This window comes from Pyxicephalus adspersus, chromosome Z (genome assembly GCF_032062135.1).
Source record: "Pyxicephalus adspersus chromosome Z, UCB_Pads_2.0, whole genome shotgun sequence".
Lineage (NCBI taxonomy): Eukaryota > Metazoa > Chordata > Amphibia > Anura > Pyxicephalidae > Pyxicephalus > Pyxicephalus adspersus.
In genome coordinates this window covers 23,593,842-23,614,178 of record NC_092871.1, presented here as the reverse complement: position 1 = coordinate 23,614,178, position 20,337 = coordinate 23,593,842, and the positions used below count along the sequence as shown (strand labels likewise).

The following is a 20,337-nucleotide window of genomic DNA, read 5'->3' as shown; positions in this document are numbered from 1 at the left end:
AAAAAGCAAAGTTAATGTAGGCTAATGTTCTTTTATAGTGATAATTTGTGGTACTTCTTTGTACCACAGTAGATACACTAGGGAGTTGGAGTGCATCCTTGCCGCTATGAGTATATGTATCTCCAATACTCTAAATGGGGGAGAGAAGTTCCTAATCTAAACCAAGACTAAGTAATGCTAAACTGAATTATTGACCTGAAATGAATATACAGCTCAGGTGTTACTGCTGTTTGAACCATGGCTGGAAGGGTAACAAGGGAACAGGAGGTAGAAAGACATAAAATATCCTACAAGAATTATAACCTCACTGTACTCAATTCAAAACAATTATTTTTGTTTTTTATTTAGATACACTTGAATAAAGAATTATTCACACATAGCATTGCATTGCAGCCCACAAAAGGAGGGTTTTAGCCAGAAGGACATCAATCTAGTTTCTCACTGTACAAGTTTATTTTTTAGGGAATACAATGTGTCAGGCATGGCAGGATAATTAATTGTCTTACAAACAGACAAAGTCTAGTTTCAGAAATAAAAACATAACAGACTGAACGACACTGAGCTCCAGCCTGCTGAAAGTTTGTTCCATCTTTAATGATGTGCCAAGTATCAAGCTGAACTTTGGATCACATACTTTTACTTAATATGGCACATCATCAACTGTTTAGAAAAGGAACATTTAAATGCCTTTAATTCCTTCATGCTAAACTGATAGGAAAATAGTAAATTCATGGCTGAAACCATGTGAACTTTCTTATCTGCACTGCACTGTCAAGCTATGAACTGCACAGTCAAGATGACTATCTGCAATGTTTCTGTCACACTATCAGGACATCTGAAAGAGCAAATACAACATTTACCTGTTCCTACAGCATTTCTGTCTAGCTGGACCACTCTTACTGCTCTCTTAGAGCAGGATATGGACTTGCGGAATGAAAAAGGCGTTCCCACGCGGCTCCGGGCGGCTGGCCAGCTTCTTGGCCACCCACACAGCATGGTTTTAAAATTAAAAGCAGAATATGCAGATTTGCCAGTGGGCAGCATTGAATGGTACTGAACCACACACAGTTCCCCCTATTAATTTTTCATTGGGCTGCTGCAGGTAAATACTACAAGTAGAGTCTTCCCCAAGGCAGCAGGCTAGTGATGTGAGGAAGCAGAAACCGCTGGTATTATCTATAGCATTAGTCCCCAACCTTTTGCAGCTGGCAGACCACTAAATTCACTGAGGACTGTGCATGCATGGGGAGCCATGTGTAACTCAAAGGGGAAGAAACTTTCCCCTGAGTGACGTCATGATGCCAGATGATGTCCATGATGATGCTATGATGTCCAGAGACACAACCCGCTCACTGCCCTGAGCCTACAATCCATATGCGAGACATGGTCCGCGGCTCTGGCCTATGCACCCCCCAATTGGTGTCCTCCTCCTGACCACACAGAGGGGTGCACCAGCCAGAGCTTCGGCCCACCTGTTGGACGACCATAGCTTGCTAGAGGACTGGGAGTTGAGGACCCCTAATCTATAGAACTAATTAGCAGTAAAGTTGCACAGGGAACAGACTGTGGCAGTGTATCCAGTTAGCAAACACAGTCATCTATATCCCGAATGGACCCTGGTCAGGAGAAACAGGACACCCAGTACCCATCTTGACTGGACTCCAGATTCCATTCCTCATCTCCTTCCACCAAACATCACCATCTGTTGGGTCAGGAGTTTGATCACTAGGCAACACTGGATCTGGCCTCACGTTTGAGGATTGGTGTATAGAATTTAGAAGGAATGAGTAAACGTATCCTATACCAACACTGACGTCTTCACTCAGTCCTTTTACAGTTTTTTACACTTTTACATATGCCAGGAAGTTCATTCAATCCCGGCAACAAGGTATGCTAAAATTGTATAATGAGCAGTGCATGCACAGCTCAGTGTACATTGTAGGGAACATTGTGAACTGGCAGGAAAGTTTGTTTTATTGCAGAAGGGACATTATATTTTTGTTTTATAATATTAAGCCTGTCTGCCCCCAGGTTATATTTTATTTTTAGGTTTAGTTCCACTTTAAGGGATCCCCGGAATCCTTTGTTTGCCCTCCTAGAGGCTGCTGATTGGTCAGCCTTAAACTGAGAAGAACAGCTGGGAGACCTAATCAGCAATCAGTGAGATGGCCAGCCAATCAGAGAGCTCGCTCTGTACATGTTTCCTTTTACTACCCAGAACAGGTCCTGCTCCAAAGACACAATATACCTGCCAGTTAGAAAGGATTCTAAAGACTATGTTTGTCAAATAATGTGTAAAAATGTAACACGGAAGAGGTACAAGATGTATTATCTAACAAATACCAGGAATCCCCCTGGCAATGACTGTATATGTTTATCCTTCTCTGGAAACCATTATCATCATTTATTTCCCTTTTAAGGTCATACTCTTCTCCTTTGACTAGGATGATGGCCCATAAATACCATAATCACATAAAACCCACTGCCTGCAAAATTGCGTTAATTCTTTGTTTGGGTGTTCACAATTTGGCTCGCATAGTTCAGAGTCCGCTCTGTTGTCTTTAACCAAGTGAGCTGCCAGGGAGTTACAACAGAAAGCAGGTTTCGATACAACATTCTAACTGTCAAAAAATTATAGTATATGCTGCTTTCAGCAACGAACAGGGTCCCTACTTGTGTAGTAAACCAAGAAAATAAATTCCAAGGAGAACAACATTTCCTAACCATTTTATTCTTGGGAACCCTGGAAATAATTTTCTGTTCTTGAGGAACTCATAAAACCAAAAATACACCCTACATTGGTGGTCAGGGGAAAGAATATCCCCAGATAGCCAAAAAGAGCTGAAAATGGCTGATGCAGAAGGTCCACTTGAGGGGCTCTCCAACAATCATTTATTGCTATTGCTGTAACAGCTTGTGTGAGTTATCAACTAGGGAAGGGAAAAAACTTCCCCCTGCCAGATGTGAAGGAAGAAATAATTCACCCATTGCACCTTTCAGTAAGAAGCATCATCAGTTGACTTGTGTGCTGAAGAACTTTGACATTAATCAGGGTACATTTTCTTAGTTACACTGTTTCTGTGTATTTTACCATGCCACAAATGTGTGTATACATTATTGCAATATATTTTTTTAAAAATCACTCCCATCATAGTTGATACTCCGGATCTGGGTTAATAAATAACCAGTGTCACCTCTGAAAATAAGTCATCATGCTAGCCCAGGGTCACAGTACTGACTTGTCATCCTCAAGGGTGCAGCATGACACTGGCCCAGAATTATAGTACCAATGTACAGAAGAGCACTGATGGGGGAATTGCAAAACTGGGTCTGGTTTGAAGTAATTTTTATTTTAATAAATATTTGCATCTCATAATTTTCAATATACTATGTTTAATTAAAGTATCATTCTCCTGTACTATGTCTTGTTCTATCTATAAAGGAGCAGATGTTGGGAGTTGTAAAGTGTGCAGCTGCATAAAAACTCCAGGCCCTCCTCAGCCAACAGGAGCCCACCATAGCCAGGGCATTCATTGCAGTGCAATGCACCTTCCCTTTCTGCAAGAGGATTGCTTCTGCAGCTGCACTGATAGTAGGGCCAGGCAATGTAGAGGAGCACAGGGACACTTGTTACCTTATATTGCTGCTGTTTTCTAGCTCTTGAACACAGCCACAAATAGGTGTTCTGGAGGGGTAGAATGAATCGAACGTTCTGTTAATTCATCCTACTTGTCTAGATTCCCTATTTTGGGCTGTGAGTGGAGGCATTTAAAGGGATGAAGGGTACCCAAGTTAGTTCTGCACGGGGGCCCATTCTTGGCTATGTCCACCACTGTATCTACCTATCTATAGATAGTATCTGATATCTTTATTACTTTATTCTGCTCTCTGGAACACTAATTCTCACCAAGTAAAGCACAAAAATGACCACTTACATGGCAAGTTTGACCATTGTTTGCTAATATAGTTTATAGATAGGAGAATATAATTGGAGAAAAGGCCATGTATTAACAAGATTACTGAAGGAGCATTGATTTTTAGTTAACGTGGAAGCAAACTGAACAAAAAAACATACTCATCCATCTGGAGGTTACTTGGGTCGGGTCCCAGTATCCTCCTTTGTCCCGGCACTTCCATATTATTTGTCCTTCTTCCACCTTCTTCCTATGTCACTCAATCTCCCACTGCACAAGTGCGAGATCAGGAGATGTAGATGGGGAAAAAAAAGAGTGCCCCAAGAGATACCCCATTAAAGAAAAGGCTCTTTCTGCACTTGCCCAATATTGGGCAGGTGCCGAAAGAGCAGTCAGAAGCGTCCTAGGATTCATGACATATGCATCCTTGGAGGCTCTACACTCATTCTGTCATGCTGTGGACGATGCTACAAGAAAGGGAAGAGGCTTTTTTTTAACCCCCCCCCAAAAAAAAAAGAAAGTAATTTTTTTGTACCTATGTGAAAGCACACAGTGGCAGTGTTTCCATTGGCTGGTGGTAGAAATGTTACCTGCTATGTTCGATGCCAACTGGCTCACATTGATATTGGCAATGGCTGTCCCAATTGTATATCTTAAAAATACGCTTACAGCCAGTGTTGCCCCCTGCCTCTCCACTCATTCAAAAATCTCCACAAGTCACTGCAATTGCTCAATATATCAATTTAATATTGCCTAATAAATATGTTTATTATTAATATTATATGAATATAATATATTTTAAAAAAGTAGAACATGCACTCTTCTCTTTACTTGATCCTTTAAAATACCTTGCAAGAGTTGGGTTTCATTGAAGATATCCAATACCCTGGCACTATACTGGGTGCCATCATAATGGATATGATGTCAGCAACCCTAGAAGAGTCAGATCTGTTGTTACAGTGACTATCTAAAGTTTTCCCTTTGTTCCACCCCTTGGCAGCTATATAAAAGTTATATAGGGGGGTAAAGGGGTAAAAGCATTAAACCAGCATAGACATTAGTTATACACTCTGAGGAGAGTAGAGGGCTATGGTGTGAAAAAAAGGCTGTGCTAAAGAATTATCACTTTTTTTGTAAGCTCAAAAGGCACATTAACCCCGCTGGCGGTATTCTCGAGTTGGGGGTCCGGGTTTCCAGGGAGTTTAAAAGACCTACCTGGTTCCCACGTTCCAGCGGAGCCCTCCAGTGGTGCCCACGGCATCCTCCAGCAATGCTCAGCATCTTCTTCCCCTGGCAATGCTGCCTGGGCATCTGTGTAACCTGGCGATACCCGCCCGGCATCTGGAGGAAAGGACCCTGCCCCGAAGAGCTTACAATCTAGGAGGTGGGGGAATTTACACACAATAGGAGGGGGTATGTAGTGGTGGGAAGTAGTGATGGTTTCAAAAGACAGAAAAAGGTGGGTAGGCAAGTTTGAAAAAATGGGATTTCAGTGCTCTTTTAAATGAGGCGAAACTAGGAGCAAGCCGAAAAGGATGAGGAAGACCATTCCAGAGAGTTGGGGCAGCTCTAGAGAAGTCTTGTATCCGTGTGTGTGATGAGGTTATGAGTGAGGAGGTCATTAGTAGGTCATTAGTGGGTCATTGGAGGTCATTAGTATTCATAGCGCCAGAGGGGGTTAAAGGTTCAAAAAAAATTTTGTTTTAAAAACACTACAAACATGTAAGATTTTGTACTTATTTATTTTTTGCTTTCATCTGCAATTTTTAGTTAGCAGTGGAGTTTCCATAAAATAACTGCAGAATTTAAGAAGGGTGTATTGGCTGCCAATGCTTAGCAGACAGCTTTAGGGTTAAATTCTACAACGTCACCTGACGTTGCAGCAATTGTTTTGCTAATAAAGACATATTAGATAAATTACAGCAAATTGTTTATTACAGTTTTGGCTTTAGATTATACAGTTTTTATATGATAGAAATTGGATTTGCTTTGTAAACCAAAGCATAAAAAATTAACTAATGTTGATGAACGAAATTCTATTTTGTACAAACTATATACATCATTTCTCGCTGAACATTTATGCATTGTTAATGTTGGCTTTTTACAAAGCTCGCTTTTATTTTTTATTTTATAGCTAAAGCCAGCAATAGACATAGCTTTGAGCATAAAGCTTTATGCCCTACGGACTTTATAAACAAATAAAGCCATTAATTTCAGAAACCGGTAAATTGTAGACTGCTTTTCAGCCTGTAAAACCAATTTATTTGCCATTACTCTAATGTAATTATATATTAGGTAAAAGAGACTCATAACCCTTATGAGTACCTTCACCACTGATGCTAAAGAATCTTCTGTAGTGACTTATTTGAATACAGTTAAATGTGGAAAGATTTCCGGTTGGTCTCTGGAGTGCAACATCGGAGTACAACATCGGAGACACATATGGCAGTAATATACAACTACATATGGTAAATTCATTCTGTGGAATTTGACTGCTTTAAGCAGAATTTTAGATAGAATTAAGTATTACAGTTATACTACGTTCAACTTTCTATTCAAATTCTATGTGAATGTTCTAACCATCAGACGGGTAAACCTCAGCCAAAACCAGGTACAGCATACATGCAGTTCAGCAAATCCAGCTGGTGGCCAATGACAACTAGTCTTCATCCTTAAGATGAATACACTGGGGCTGATGCCATACCTGTCTTTGACAAGTATAGTGTACAGCACAGGTAATCCAGGCAGTGTACAATTACTGGTATAATGTACGACCCAGCAAAGCAATGCCAGCTGCCAGTTCATAACGTGTAGAATGCAGCTCTGCAAAGTAAACACAAATTAAACCTGATCGCTTTAGTTTGACTTTATTTGCTTTACGCTGAATAACTGTGAATGAGTGTGCAGTCGATAACTATGGAACTGAGCTGAGGCTGCAGAATTCCAGGTTTCCATAATTCTTTGGGTGCTGAAGCTCTGCAAGGTAGTGAGGACTGCAGGAACCACTATGAATTATAACTCTTTTGGGAGGGGGAAACTGACTTTATGTTGTTAAATTTTTAGCAAAAAAAAAAAAAAGTAATAGTTTTATCATGCTCTTTATTTAGCATTCAAGCTTTGCAGGCTGTTTTTAAAAATATTTGCATAGCATTACCTGCACTTTATATTTTTATACTTCTTGAAGTGGGAAATTTCATTCCTGCACTGGGATCACTGTGGACTGTATCTAACCTTGCCATCAGAATTAAGGCAAAAATCTGAAAAATTACTCCAATTATAAGAATGCAGTAAATGTAAAATAATGCACATTTATTCTGTATATCTCTATATTTATTCTTCATTGAAGGAGAAGATTATATTCTTCTGAAAAGAGAAGATCATAGGCAAAGAAGGAAGATAAAAAAATAAGTGAACATAATGCAAGTGAAGTATTACAGCAACTGAAAACCCTTTCCAGCTAACATTTACCACGGCATATTAAACAATCACAATGTTTTGTCAAATGTTTTTTTTTTTGGAAAATACTTCTTTTACATTTTTTCAGTTTTTTTCAGTATTGCTGATCTCCGCCAGATTCTTTGCAGCCATTTTTTGTCTACATTATGCAACACAGCAGATTGTGGCAACATGAAATTACTCAAAGATAGATGTACTGATAGTGGCAATGGAGAAACAAGCTTGCAAAAGGAGCATCGACTACATGTAGGTATTGTTTTACAAAAGAAGAATATTCACTTAGCAGCTCAGTAGATAAAGTGGAGTTGTGTAGATGTATACCATAACTAGATGACATTACGTTACCAGAAACACTGCGTAATATAAACCCTTGGTCATAAATTGCCACATTTTTTCACATTTTTAATTTTTTTTTTCCACCCTTGTGCTTTTGATCTGCTTTAGTTTGGACTTTTTTTTATCCTCTTCCTGTCTACATGCACCTGCTCTAACAGCCAGACATATTTGCTCTGGATCAGTTCCAATTAATTGGCAATATCACATCATGACTAAGCAATGTACGTTGGGTTCCTATTTGTAGGCTATAAAGACACATATTGACAGCACAAGAGATAAAGGGCTCCTTCCACAACATTCTTGCGTTTTGAGGAGACATTATGAGCAATTTTGGCACATAATGTTATGCTGCTCATGATTAGAACTTCAAGTTCTTACAAGCTGTGTACAAGAGACTTCTTGAACCCAGGGGACAGCATGTGTTTGGTACCATACCCAATGCTGGGCATCAGGATCAGACCCTAGAACCTTCTGGGGACTTTGTTGTCAATACCTTTTGGCTTGCTCCAACTTGGCTTAATCCTAATGTAATAGGCTGACTGGTGGATTAATGTCTTTGTCAACTGGTTGGCAATCTTCGGCTTTACGAGAAATCTAAAAGCCGCCATAGGGACAATCCAGAGCATCTGCTTTTTTCATAGACAGCCCGAGGAAGGGAAAGCGGTATGATATTTTGGTGATTGTGTCTGACCTACTTTAGTCATCTAATCTTACAGGAGAAAACACCTTTTTCCATCTTTCCTTGCACATAATTGGACATTAGGAATGAACACAGCTTCACATTACAGTATTTACCAAACTTTGTAAGAACAAATCCTTGGGGTGGGGAGGTGGGAGGCCTGTGCATACTGCACATGTGTGTGTCGTGACCTCATTCATTTCTATAGTAGTTCAAGCCAATCAAGAAGAAGTCTGGCCCCAAACTTAGGAATGAGTAAGGTTGGCACAATCATATATTTGAAGCAGACTTAAACCCCTACCATTAAAAATTGCAATCAAGCAGGTGCCTATTGCAGAAGGGACAGGCAAAATCATTACCTGCCTGATCGCAATTTTTTATATACATTCACCTGTCCCCATTCTATTGTGGACGCCATCTTTTTCTTTTCTTACTGGTTCCAATCTTAGTCCATCTTGATTGGCTGGACCGGGATGATGTAATGCAGATAGGTTAATTGGCTTCCCCCAAATTGATCTTAGACTGTAGTAAAGACATTTTGACAATGGTAGGGACATTAGATTGTGAGCTCCTGGCTCCTGATTGAGGGACAGCTAATGACATGATTATGGGCTTTGTAAAGTGCTGCATTTTACCTGGCCATTGATTCATACTTCTATCCATCTTGTCTAATATTAAGTGGGGGCCCTCAGTACACAATTATTTAGAAAGAAATTAATATACTAGCAAATCCCCCTTCCTTGCAAAGGGGATAACAAGTGTCAGTAAGCTTGATGAAAATTGATCGAGTTTAATTTATTTTTACTTTTCATGGTAACAAAAAACAAAAGGAAATATAAACTGAAAGAACTTCACCTCAAAATAATGTGCTTCCTGCCAACTTAAAAAAAAACAATTAAACATGACTACACAATAAAGTGTAGTTCCTGCAAATGAACTCAATATTTATAATTTAGAAAATAATATACATTCAAAATTGAAAAAAAAGTCTTAACTCTTCAGATCTGTAAAAATGTTGTTACAAAGCTGTGATAAACGTACTTCTGTTCTACAAAGTTATGTAAAAAAATGCATCAAGAAACTATATATACCCCCCTCCTTTTTCTTCTGTGTAAAACGCTTTTGCCAAATATGAACTGGGCTAGAATAAACAATAGTCTTCACTGTGTCTGTGAAGGTTCTCATTCTTCTGGGTTGCATTTTATTGCTAGTAGTAGTCAGTCACACTAAGCAGGACTTGTTTTGTAGCTTTCCAAATTTTTTCATCACTGTTTTAACATTGGCAATAGTTTTGTTACTTGTAATGTTTTGTTATGGCACTGTCCCTAACTTCTACACCATTGCAACTATACACAGAACAAGGGGAGAAATCTCTTACTGTGTCTTATATAGGGAAAATAAAATGATATTACATCTGTGCTAGATTAGATAATGTTAAAAGCTGCCAGCTAAAGGACCCATTTAAAAACATCAGAAAAAATGATCAAAAAAACTAAAACTCCATATGTATTATCCAACCAAAACGCCCTCAGTCTACTGTACAATGATTCGGAAAAAAAAAGTTATTCTTAAAAAAAATCTTTAGGATTCTCACCAAATTCCACATAAGTTTAGGCATAATTTTTTTAATTTTTCCTTTTCCCTTTTACTGAAAGGATAAAAAGGATAAAATGGGACTGCTGTGTACAAGAAGTCAAAAAAGACGTGTGCAAATCATCAAACACATCTTGTCTCCACTCTGTTTCACCACATTCTAAAGAAGTAAGGAAAGTAAATGCCAAACAGTGCAGGAGGATGGACAAAACTCTCTGTGCAAGCAGTTAAAATGATAATAATAACAATAACAATAATAATAATAATAATAATAAGGATGAGCTACCAGAAGGCTCCAGTTCTTGCTGAATCCTTACAGTAAGATAAATCAAAGTTGTTATAGTGTAAGATCCTCTATTTATACTCCAACAATCAAAATCAGGTGGATATCTTATTTCTATAGATAAAACGCATAGCACTCCAGCAGAGTCATGTCAGAAGCAAAGTTTCAATTATATAGAAAGGAGTATGGCTAAGGCTATGTACCCACATCAGATGATTCTTTTCTCAGACGAATGGTCGGACTCGTCCTAGGTGTGAATCTGATACAAGTACAGCAGTCACAAGGGGGTTGTGCATGGATCCATTCTGTTGGACGGTGCACAATTCAAATACAAGTCAATGGAGAGGAGCACAGAAGGGTGCTGCCTGCTCGTTCTCATTCCTCCCCTCGCCATACAACAGAATGGCGCTCGTTCATTTATCTCTCACTCTTTTGCTGCTGGAAATGTTCACCAAAAATTTAACATGTGTATGCTGCCTAGGGCTACATACACACAATTCCTGTCACTGGATACAATCTTTTGTGATTGTTTCCAGTGACAAAAGAAAGAAAGAGCATTGTACAGACAGTGCTGTTCTGTTCTGTAGAACATATATATATATATATATTTATATATATATATGAGAGGTATTGATGAGCTGCTAACTATGGAGCTCCTCTCCACTGAAATGCAGAGCAGAGTAGTCATTCCTGATCAGTCGTTCATTTATCCCCCAGGATGGATAAATGAACGACATAGGGGGACCACTGTACCTATGTCAGATTTTCGTCCTAGACAAGCTCCCCCTTACATCTATATTTTGACATGTATTTGCAGCCTAAATAATTATAGGCTGATAAGACTGGCTCTATCTGATATCAACATTTACATTGTCACCTGGGAGCATTTATTAATGGGCATATAGAAAATGGAAGTGGAAACGCGTTGGCCGCGTTTTCCACATGGCAAATTACAGCTGCACTTCAGAAATTACACATGCTATACAACATTCTGTAATAAAGTTTGCACTGTGGAGTGGATTCCATGGAAATGTGCCATTCATTCCTGGTTGTTCAGGCTCTTAAACATTAGGAACAAAAAGGATGAATGAGATCCACAGATTCCTTGGAAAGATTCAGGCTTTCTCCAGAAGTGGCTATTCTAATTTTATCTTCAAAATCCACTCTCCACTGCATTCATGTGGGTCTCCTTCCTTACCCCATCATCCTCTGTCTGTCTTCACTTTCCAACATTGTTTGCATTCTTCTCCTCAGTGAGCCATTTATTTTCTTGAACAGTACAGATTTATTTTTAAGTGATTTTCCTTTGAACTGTGTACACATAACTAAGGCTAAGCACCATCTACATAACACATAAAGTATTTTTAGCGGTAATTTGGATTTTGTTAACTGGCTCTTAGTTGTGTCCACCAATTAGCATTTTAATGGATTATCTATATATTGTATTTTTACATATTTATTTCTGTGTTATTAAATTTAGAATACCTCCTTTGGTAATCCAATCCAGTAACATAATTAAATCATAAGCATGCAGTAGTCGAATGGGGTTGCTTCTGGTTTACATGCTAAGGGGGTTTAATAATCAATTGCTGATGTAACTGATAAATTTATGCCTCACTGTGGTGGGTAAATGCAATGGTGCCAATGCTGTCCTAAACTATATGTTGCACAATATTTGCGTCCCTGCTTATTAAACCTATATAAAAAAAACTTAACTGTAGTGCTGAATATGTACTACCTATGTAATGTCTGCCTCCATCCATAAAATGGTGACCAACCTCAGAGCCCAGTGCAGCAACATGCTGTAACTTTTATTAATACCATGATAAATACCATAAGACCTTGGCTATTTAGAAGAGAGACAGCCATGACATGTAGGTACTGATACTTGGCAGCCAAATGGTTCAATTAAACTATTTTCCATTATTTTCCCCCCAAAACAGCTCATTATTATTTGGGAACTTGATATTAGATATGAAGAATCGTTATTTTGAACAAAATTATTTCTCAAGTCAAAACATTACACTGATGTATACTTTTTTAAATTTCAGAATGCTGAAAAAGGAGAAATATAAACAATCCTAACACAAATAAACACTTAAATACTGTACCCAGAATTATAAACTGGACACCTTCCAAGAAACTACAAAAATATGTATTATCGCAATAAAAAATATTAGATTACAAAATACTAAATTCTTTAGGTTTATGAACTATGTCCTATTTAACACTTTCGGCTACCATTTTTGTTAGTTTCTATTGTGTTATATGTCTTTGATATTAACATAATATACAAGGTCTGTCTATTACCCACCTGGGCGTTACACTGATGTCTAGATTTCTGTACCAAAAGCGGTATACTGTTTTTCATGAAATTATTTTTTTTAAATTGTAGACCTGTAACTTACAGAAATATGTCCGAACAGGGTTCTAGTAGATATCATGAATATAAAAAATGTTTGAAACAAACAATCATGAAAAAAAAATATCTTTTAATAAAATTAAATAAAAGACACAAAAATCAGCTTAAACAAGAATACATAAATAAATGAAAAATACTGAAAATGCGATAATTCGGTATACTGTATAGTAATATATTTTTCTAAAACACCTCCCTAGTGTCCGTCACATACCTATAGACAAAACCACATAAATATATTTTCTAATATTTTGGATTGGATTGGATACAGGAGTTTGTATTCAATCCAATACAAAATGTGTTTGAATGAGTTTGAATTTGAATTTCCCGCAGACGCGCCGACGTCATCGCCGAGGTACACGCTACGGCCGGCTTCTTCTTCTCGGAGAAGGCACCCGACGCTGGAGAGGGAGATCGACGCTGGAACACGACGCTGGAGGATCACAGCAGGACCAGGTAAGTGATCCATAAACCCGAACTTTTCTCACTGTATTTTCATACAGTGAGAAAAGTTCGGGTTTATCGATAATTGCAATTTTTTTTTAACCCGAACCAAGGTCGGGTTTAGCGGTTGGGTGGTTAAATAACGTGACTTATATAATAAACTTTTGTTTATTTATATGACAGTTCCAATGCTTGTCCTGTCTATTTACAATTCAGCACCTATGCTGTCTTGTTTTCGAATGGTGGAAGATCAGTTTCTGTCTTCATTCCTGAGCATGGCTTTGAATTCGAATTTCCTTTGACGTCCTTTTCTAATTCTTGGTGATGAAGGTGTTTTTAGTGCATTTACTGTAGTTTTGTTTCGCAGAGTTTGGTAAAGTGGAAGTGAACAGAAAAAAAATCCAAAACAATAAAACCACACATAGCTTCAATCCCGCAGATCAGTCTATTTGTCGGAAGGTTTCTTCCATCGGGGTCCCACGTCGTCCCAGTATCTGTCTGCATGCATGAGATCGGCAATTTTTTTCCCTATGGATGAAAGGGCTTCTTCTGCGCATGCCTGAGATGCTCGGAAGTAGCAGCCAAGAGCCTCCCAGGATTCATGACGTAGGTAGCCCAAGAGGCTAGCCTAGGCAATCGAGAATTAAGGGGGGGGGGTGCTGCATCCAAAAAAAAAAAAAAAAAGGTGTTGCACTTAAAAAAACACTAACAAACAAAATTTGTACTTTCAATAAAAGGGTTGTCTACCTTTTTATATAAAGTAAAAATTCAGAGTTTAGATACACTTTAATCATGAAATGGCCTTAAGTTTCACTCTAAGCAATGTACATGGTGACGTTTTATGATCATTTCAATATTAGTTGAATCGGTAAATACGTTTTTCAACTGAATTACCTAATTTATGATCTAATGATCATCCTAATCTGATTTTTGGCCAGTGCTGACCATGCACACATAAAAGAGCTGGAAAATAATGTTTATTTTCCAATTCTTGGACGGAGCCAAAACTATTCTTCTTTCCTTGAGAAAGGAGTGTAAAGTATTAGAATTTGTTTGTGCAGGGCAGTTACCGAAAGTCATAGTATTTTAAAATTAGCTGGTAAATTTCACAGATGTTCTTACAAAGGAAGTGTATTGTGCAGATATTAAAAGAGAAGCGAAGATGACGCTTGTTTCCTCACTACTGTTGGGTCACTGTCTCTTAACAGAACAAATATTTTAAATACAGAGATAGTTACCAAAAGGTTGGGTTGAGACTGGTGAAATGTATGTATCCTCAAATGCTAAAAGTAGTCATGCATATACTAATTAGTAATGGATATAGGGAAGAATGATCACAAATAAGTGGTTTCCCATCCATGCAGTATTGTCCTGAACTTACAATACATTGTTCAAAAATATAAATCAATTATAGGTGTGGAGGTACAAAACAAAACCAATTATACAATTGGCATGAATTAAGACTTCTCTACAATATGCTTGATCAATCAGAACTTGCAGCTGACTACCATGTCAAATCATCTCGGCATCTACATTTATTGGGAGCTGGGCATCATTCAATCCCAAAGACTGAAGATATCAATTATGTAAAAGCAAATCCATATAAAGTATGTACAATAAAGGTAAATAAAGCCATAAACATGATTTGGGGAGCTTGGTAAATTGTTGCTTAGCTGCTGGTGTGCAATTTAGGAAGCTGGTCACTTTTTTATTATATTGGACTTTTTGACCATTCACAAATTTTTACATTGGATTTGATTAAAAAGGTCTTTTCAGATAGACAGCATACCTACCTTAAAACGGGTCTGTACTTCATGTTTTGGTTATGTGACATGGTAATGAAAATGTGTACAATGCAGGAAAATTTTCCAACTGATTTACATAGGTAGGGTTCCCCCCCAGCCACAATAAACACACCACCCGTTATGGATTTAAAGGGCCTTAGCGGTGGTTTTATTAATAAAGTTATAAACTTATCCAACATAACAATAACTTCCAGGAAATAACATAATATAACCTTTATAACCATTCCTTCCCAACACCCTTTAACCTTTTAACTACCCCTTTTTTGCTTAACAATCAACCAGTCTCTAGTTGCAGGTCCTCAATGATATTAACCACCATCACCAGGTTGCCACAGGGGATCCCAGCTCTTGCTCCCTGCCGCACGGCACCGGCTCAGGAATGTCCCTCTTCCACCTGCTGGGCCCCTCCCCCTTTTACCTTTGAGAGTCCCCACACCTGAGATGGCTTCTCCTCCATCCACCAATAGTATCAACTCCTACGCCCCTCTGAGGACCTCGACTGCCCCCAGCAACACACTAAAAACAGAGAGGGTGGGAGGGAAACACTATGCCTGCTTGTACAAAATGGCTACTGGCCATTGCCCCCTCTGCCTTTTAAAAACATTTCTATCCCCTCCTTATGTTTTTAAAACTGACCCAATCCTAGACGGGATCTCACCTTGACCCCTCCTTGACCCTTCAAACCTGCTCCCCCCTATCTCCTATCTCCTCATGTTGTCCCTCCGCCCAGCTCCCTGCACTCACCCCCTGCTCTGGGACTCACTACAGAAAAGTTGAAAAAGAATCAAACATTTTTAGTAGTATTCTTTTGTTTTTACCAAGCAGTTAGATTAGATAAACATCAGGTTTAAAGAATTTAAACTATATGCCACATAGAAAGCCATGCATCATTTACTGGGCAAATTAAAGAGAAAAGTTTTGTAAATTTAAAAAAGAAATGATTTCAGTTTGAAGTGGAAAACAATGGGTTTGGTCACACATTCCAAAAATCTTTCAATGCAACATAATTAGTAATACCTAGTTTTAATGAGGATAATATTGACCACCGCAGGTACCCTATGACTGACCATATTTACCTATCACAATTCCATTGCTCAATTAGAGATGATCAAGATAGTTATAGTGGTACTTTTAGTACTAGTACAGATAGTAAGTGGGCTGACAAAAAGTTTGGGTGATCTATTGAAAGCTAATGCCTGTGGGATAGAAATGGAAGATAAGAAATAGGAGACAGTTGATTGTCCAATTTGGAGGCATCCTAAGAACAAATGCAATAGCAGTTTGTTTGCGGCTTGGATGTTGTTTCTGATGTCCTCCTTTGCTTTTTGATGGCAATTTCAGTCCTGGGGAAGCTCTATAGACTTTAAGGATTATCCAGGCTAAAGTCTCATTTGTATCCTGAAGAAGCAGACATATAGTTTCTGCAAAACGCGTCAATGTTCATTGAGACAACGTATGAACTTTGTATGTCACTGTTTATAAAGTATATATGTTTTCTATTTTTTGTAAACCAAATGGTACATTTATCCAGAACATGGGCCTCAAAATTCCCAATTAAACTTGTTACTTTCTTGAATGTTCAAGATAGTTACCTGGCTCAGATTTAGGTGGCAGATAGTTTACATAACTTGAGGCTACTGTAATAATGCTAATTGTTTAAATGAGTGGAAGCCAAAGTTGTCTTCAAAACTGAAATTGCACATAAATAAGCAATGTATTTTATCTTACAGATGCTGCATCTTGTATTAGCATACAGTAATATATATTTGATGGAGTATATATACACAACAATATACCCTCCAATTTGAGAGGTACAGAACATGCAAACCATAAATGAACAACATTGAAGTCGAATTATTATATATCTCTTGTCTAAGATTCCTATCTACAAAATGTATTATTAAACTGTATCTAAACCTAACATCTGTTTTGCATTAGGTGAGGCATACTGTCTCAATATATAAAATTCATTAGGAATCTGATGCAAGCAAAGCTGCCTTCAAAGGTGGTGGGGAAGGGGGGGAAAAGATCTTGACTTTCGCAATGCTGGAGCTTTTAGACTTGGGGAAGGGGGCTGAGGATGTTTACCTAGCATGAGGCAGAAAGGTTTCTAATAGTGGCCCTGGTTGCATAAAATATTGCCTGGACATACTGACATTAAAGCAAAACCAAATCTTTAAAAAATATTGGGTGTAGACAGGTTGTTTACTACAGAAAGAAGACATGCAAACGTGAGGAAATGCATTTACCTCTCCTTGCTCTAGCATTTGTTTGATGGTTTTGCCATCATTGATTGTCTAGACTGGAATGATATAATTCCCACATATGCACACGAGTTAATTCTCTGCACCATGAGGTGTGTTGGAATACCAAGCATTGTGCATGCCCATTATTTTTACAGAGATATCACCAATCCCTTCTACAATAAATACCATGCCTATTCACATTTTTTATGTATACAGGCAGTCCCTGAGTTAAGGACATCTGACATACAGACGACTCCTACATACGAACGGGGCTTCCCTGCTTATTTGTGTGCAGGACAGAGGCTTGATGGGGGAGGGGGGCAGGTTCTCATGACTTGCAGAAGTAATCTTTTGCTAAGCACAGCTGAGGTTGTGGGTGATCTTAAGGACTGAGCTGTTCTGCAACCTCTTGTAACTCTTTAATGACCAAGGCAAACTCTGCAGTTGTTTCTTTTTGCATATCAAAGGGCAGCTCTCTCCAGAAGTCAATGAATGGAGCTCCATAAACTTTTTTTTTTGCTTTGTTTGTGATTTGCTCACAGTGAGGATTTTATACAGTAACTGACACCAGGCTGCCTAATGATATGTTGAGACAAACATCTGTCCTTATTACATTTCTTAAACTAATGTACATGTTCCGACCTACATACAAATTCAACTTAAGAACAAACCTACAGTCCCTATCTCGTATGTAACCAGGGCACTACCTGTAGTTCTGTTTTACCAGCACTTCCTGTTGCAGGCAGTCATAGCTACGAATACTAGCAGTGTTGTCAGCCTGTTGTGCGTGACTTTTCAGTTGGCTGCAGGGCTGCATATTGAATTGGATAAGAAAGGAAGCTTAATGGGCAATTGGAGGAGGTTGTGCAACAGGCTTACAAGGCCCCTGGTAATTGCAGGAAAGTGCTTAAGAGTTGACAGCTTGCAACAGAATGTTTTGTTATTGGAAGCATCTTAAAAAATGAAGTATGAATCCATAAATAAACTATGCTTGTATATACTGTATACAGAGAGGCATCATTTCTGTTTACATACACTAACTGAAATTTGTTCTGTTAAAAAAAAAAAAATGTTTGTTTTGAATATTCCAAATATCTGTCCAAAATGTTCACTTAAACATTGATGCGATCCTCCATACATTCTTTTGTACAATTTACCATAATTGGAGCAGCTACTTTGAACATCCTATCGGCAACTGTCAGATATAATTAGTCAAGACAATGAAAAGATTGATAGCTCAATTTTGGATGTACTTAAACCCCCTGGGGGATTTCTGTAAATGTGCGTTAGTTGTGTCTCAGCCTTTACTTTTCCCCATACAAGTCAATGTATAGGAAAAAAAACAAAAAGTGGACTTATTGCAATATTTGTAACATTATATAGAAGGGTGGCCAAGCCTTTTATATAATGTAAAAATGTGTTTTTAGTGTAATTTTAACTTTTTTGACTTTATCACCGCAGTGAAGTGAAACCCCCAACCTCCTGGCATGCATATATCACATATTACATATCTCAGAAGCTATGGGATCTACTTCTGCGCATGTCTAAAAACGGGCATGCATCATAATGGGCTTTCCTGAAATGTAAAAAAAAAGTGCTGATTTCATGCATACGCAGTAAGTTTTTACATTTTCATATCACCCAATCTCGCCCCTGCGCATTGTAAGATCGTGTGACATGAGCAGAAGCGGGAAGTAGATGACAAGTCCCGTCTACATTGGAAAGAAGAGAGAAGCTGGTATTATGTGGGACCTACTGGGCTCAGTTTGTTCAGGGATCAAGGGCTTTTCATTAGTAAAGGTAAGTGGTATTTTTTCTATGAAAGTTCTGCTTTAAGTGGAATTGCGAGCAGGTAGGTCTTTTAATGCAGGAGGGACATGGATGTCACTTCTGCTATAAAATAACCTTACCTGCCTGAATGTAGCTTTTAAAATTGACTCACCTGTCTCAGTTTTGTCACAGGTGCCATCGTCTTCTTTTTTTCTGGCTTAGATATTCAGTCATCTTTATTGGCCAAGCTAGGATAATGTAATCCTGGTAGCCACAGCTCAGTGATTTTGCCAGACAAAGACAGTGATCAGCCAGGTGAGTATGTTTTATTGCAGAAGGGAGATCACCTTTCCCTTTCTGTATTAGAGACCTGACTAATTTTTCAAGTGAAACTTTGGTGCGGGTTTAAGATCTGGCTTAAAGTAGGAGATGCTTACGGTCAACAACTCAAAACCACAGTCAAATTAAGATAAAATTGAACAAAAACACCAAGTATTTCTGTGAACTCCAATGTTTGGATCAAATAAAATTGGAAAAGGTTGTATGGAACACAGACTGAATAAATTGGAAACATTTTTGTTAGGTTTACTAAATGAAGAAATACTTACTATGATTATTCTTACATTGTGATTGTAAGATATTGTCAGATTGTGAGCTCCTTTGAGTGACAGTTAGTAATATGACAATGGACAATGTAAAGAGCTGTGTAATGTGCCAACACTATATAAATACACAATTTTAATACCAATAAATTTCATTGCACACTTACACTGTGGTACATATAGCTGTATACCATCATTTTACATTGTATAGAACATTTTTCAAGCAGCTTTTCTTAGTTCCTGGTATACCTAGTAAAATTATCTATTTGCTACCCTAAGATTAAAAATACAAGAACAATAAATCGTATAACTATTAAGAGATTAAAATATTTTTCCCCATATAAAGTAGCATTCGGGTTTCAAAATATTTTAGCAGCGTAATATAACATATATAAACTGTTTGGTAAAATAAATATATAATACAGACTTACCCATGAAAAAGTCCTCTGCCTGCGCAATGCTTACTGTATGTTATTCTTAGTGAGAAAAGTGGAAGTCAATAAAGTTACGTCTCTTCTCAGCAACAGGAGAGTAATGTGAGCATTTCTCTTCTAGAGAATAAATAGCACGCCTTTTATGTGCACCACCCAGCTGAGAGTGTACACACACACACACTCACACACACACACACACACACACACACTCACACTCACAAATTCTGGCAATGGAATGCAGATGATGTCAGTAAATCTTTAAACAGCATCTTTTCTTTTGATGAGCAGACTTACTAAAACCCCAGATTAAGTGTAACCTTACAAATATAATTACTTCTTACTAAAAAAAAAAATTC

General features: G+C 38.1%; 1 protein-coding gene across 2 annotated transcripts in view; it reads right to left on the bottom strand.

Annotated features, from left to right (window-relative positions):
* The window catches only part of CYSLTR1 (cysteinyl leukotriene receptor 1), a 34,543-nt gene extending 14,431 nt beyond the window's left edge, over nt 1–20,112 (bottom strand). The window contains exon 1 of one of the 2 annotated variants that reach the window (XM_072430000.1): nt 19,979–20,112. The gene's annotated coding sequence lies outside the window, so the exon portion shown is untranslated. The remainder of the gene's footprint in view (nt 1–19,978) is intronic. The other variant, XM_072430001.1, reaches the window with a different exon arrangement.
* Between the last annotated feature and the right edge of the window lie 225 nt (nt 20,113–20,337).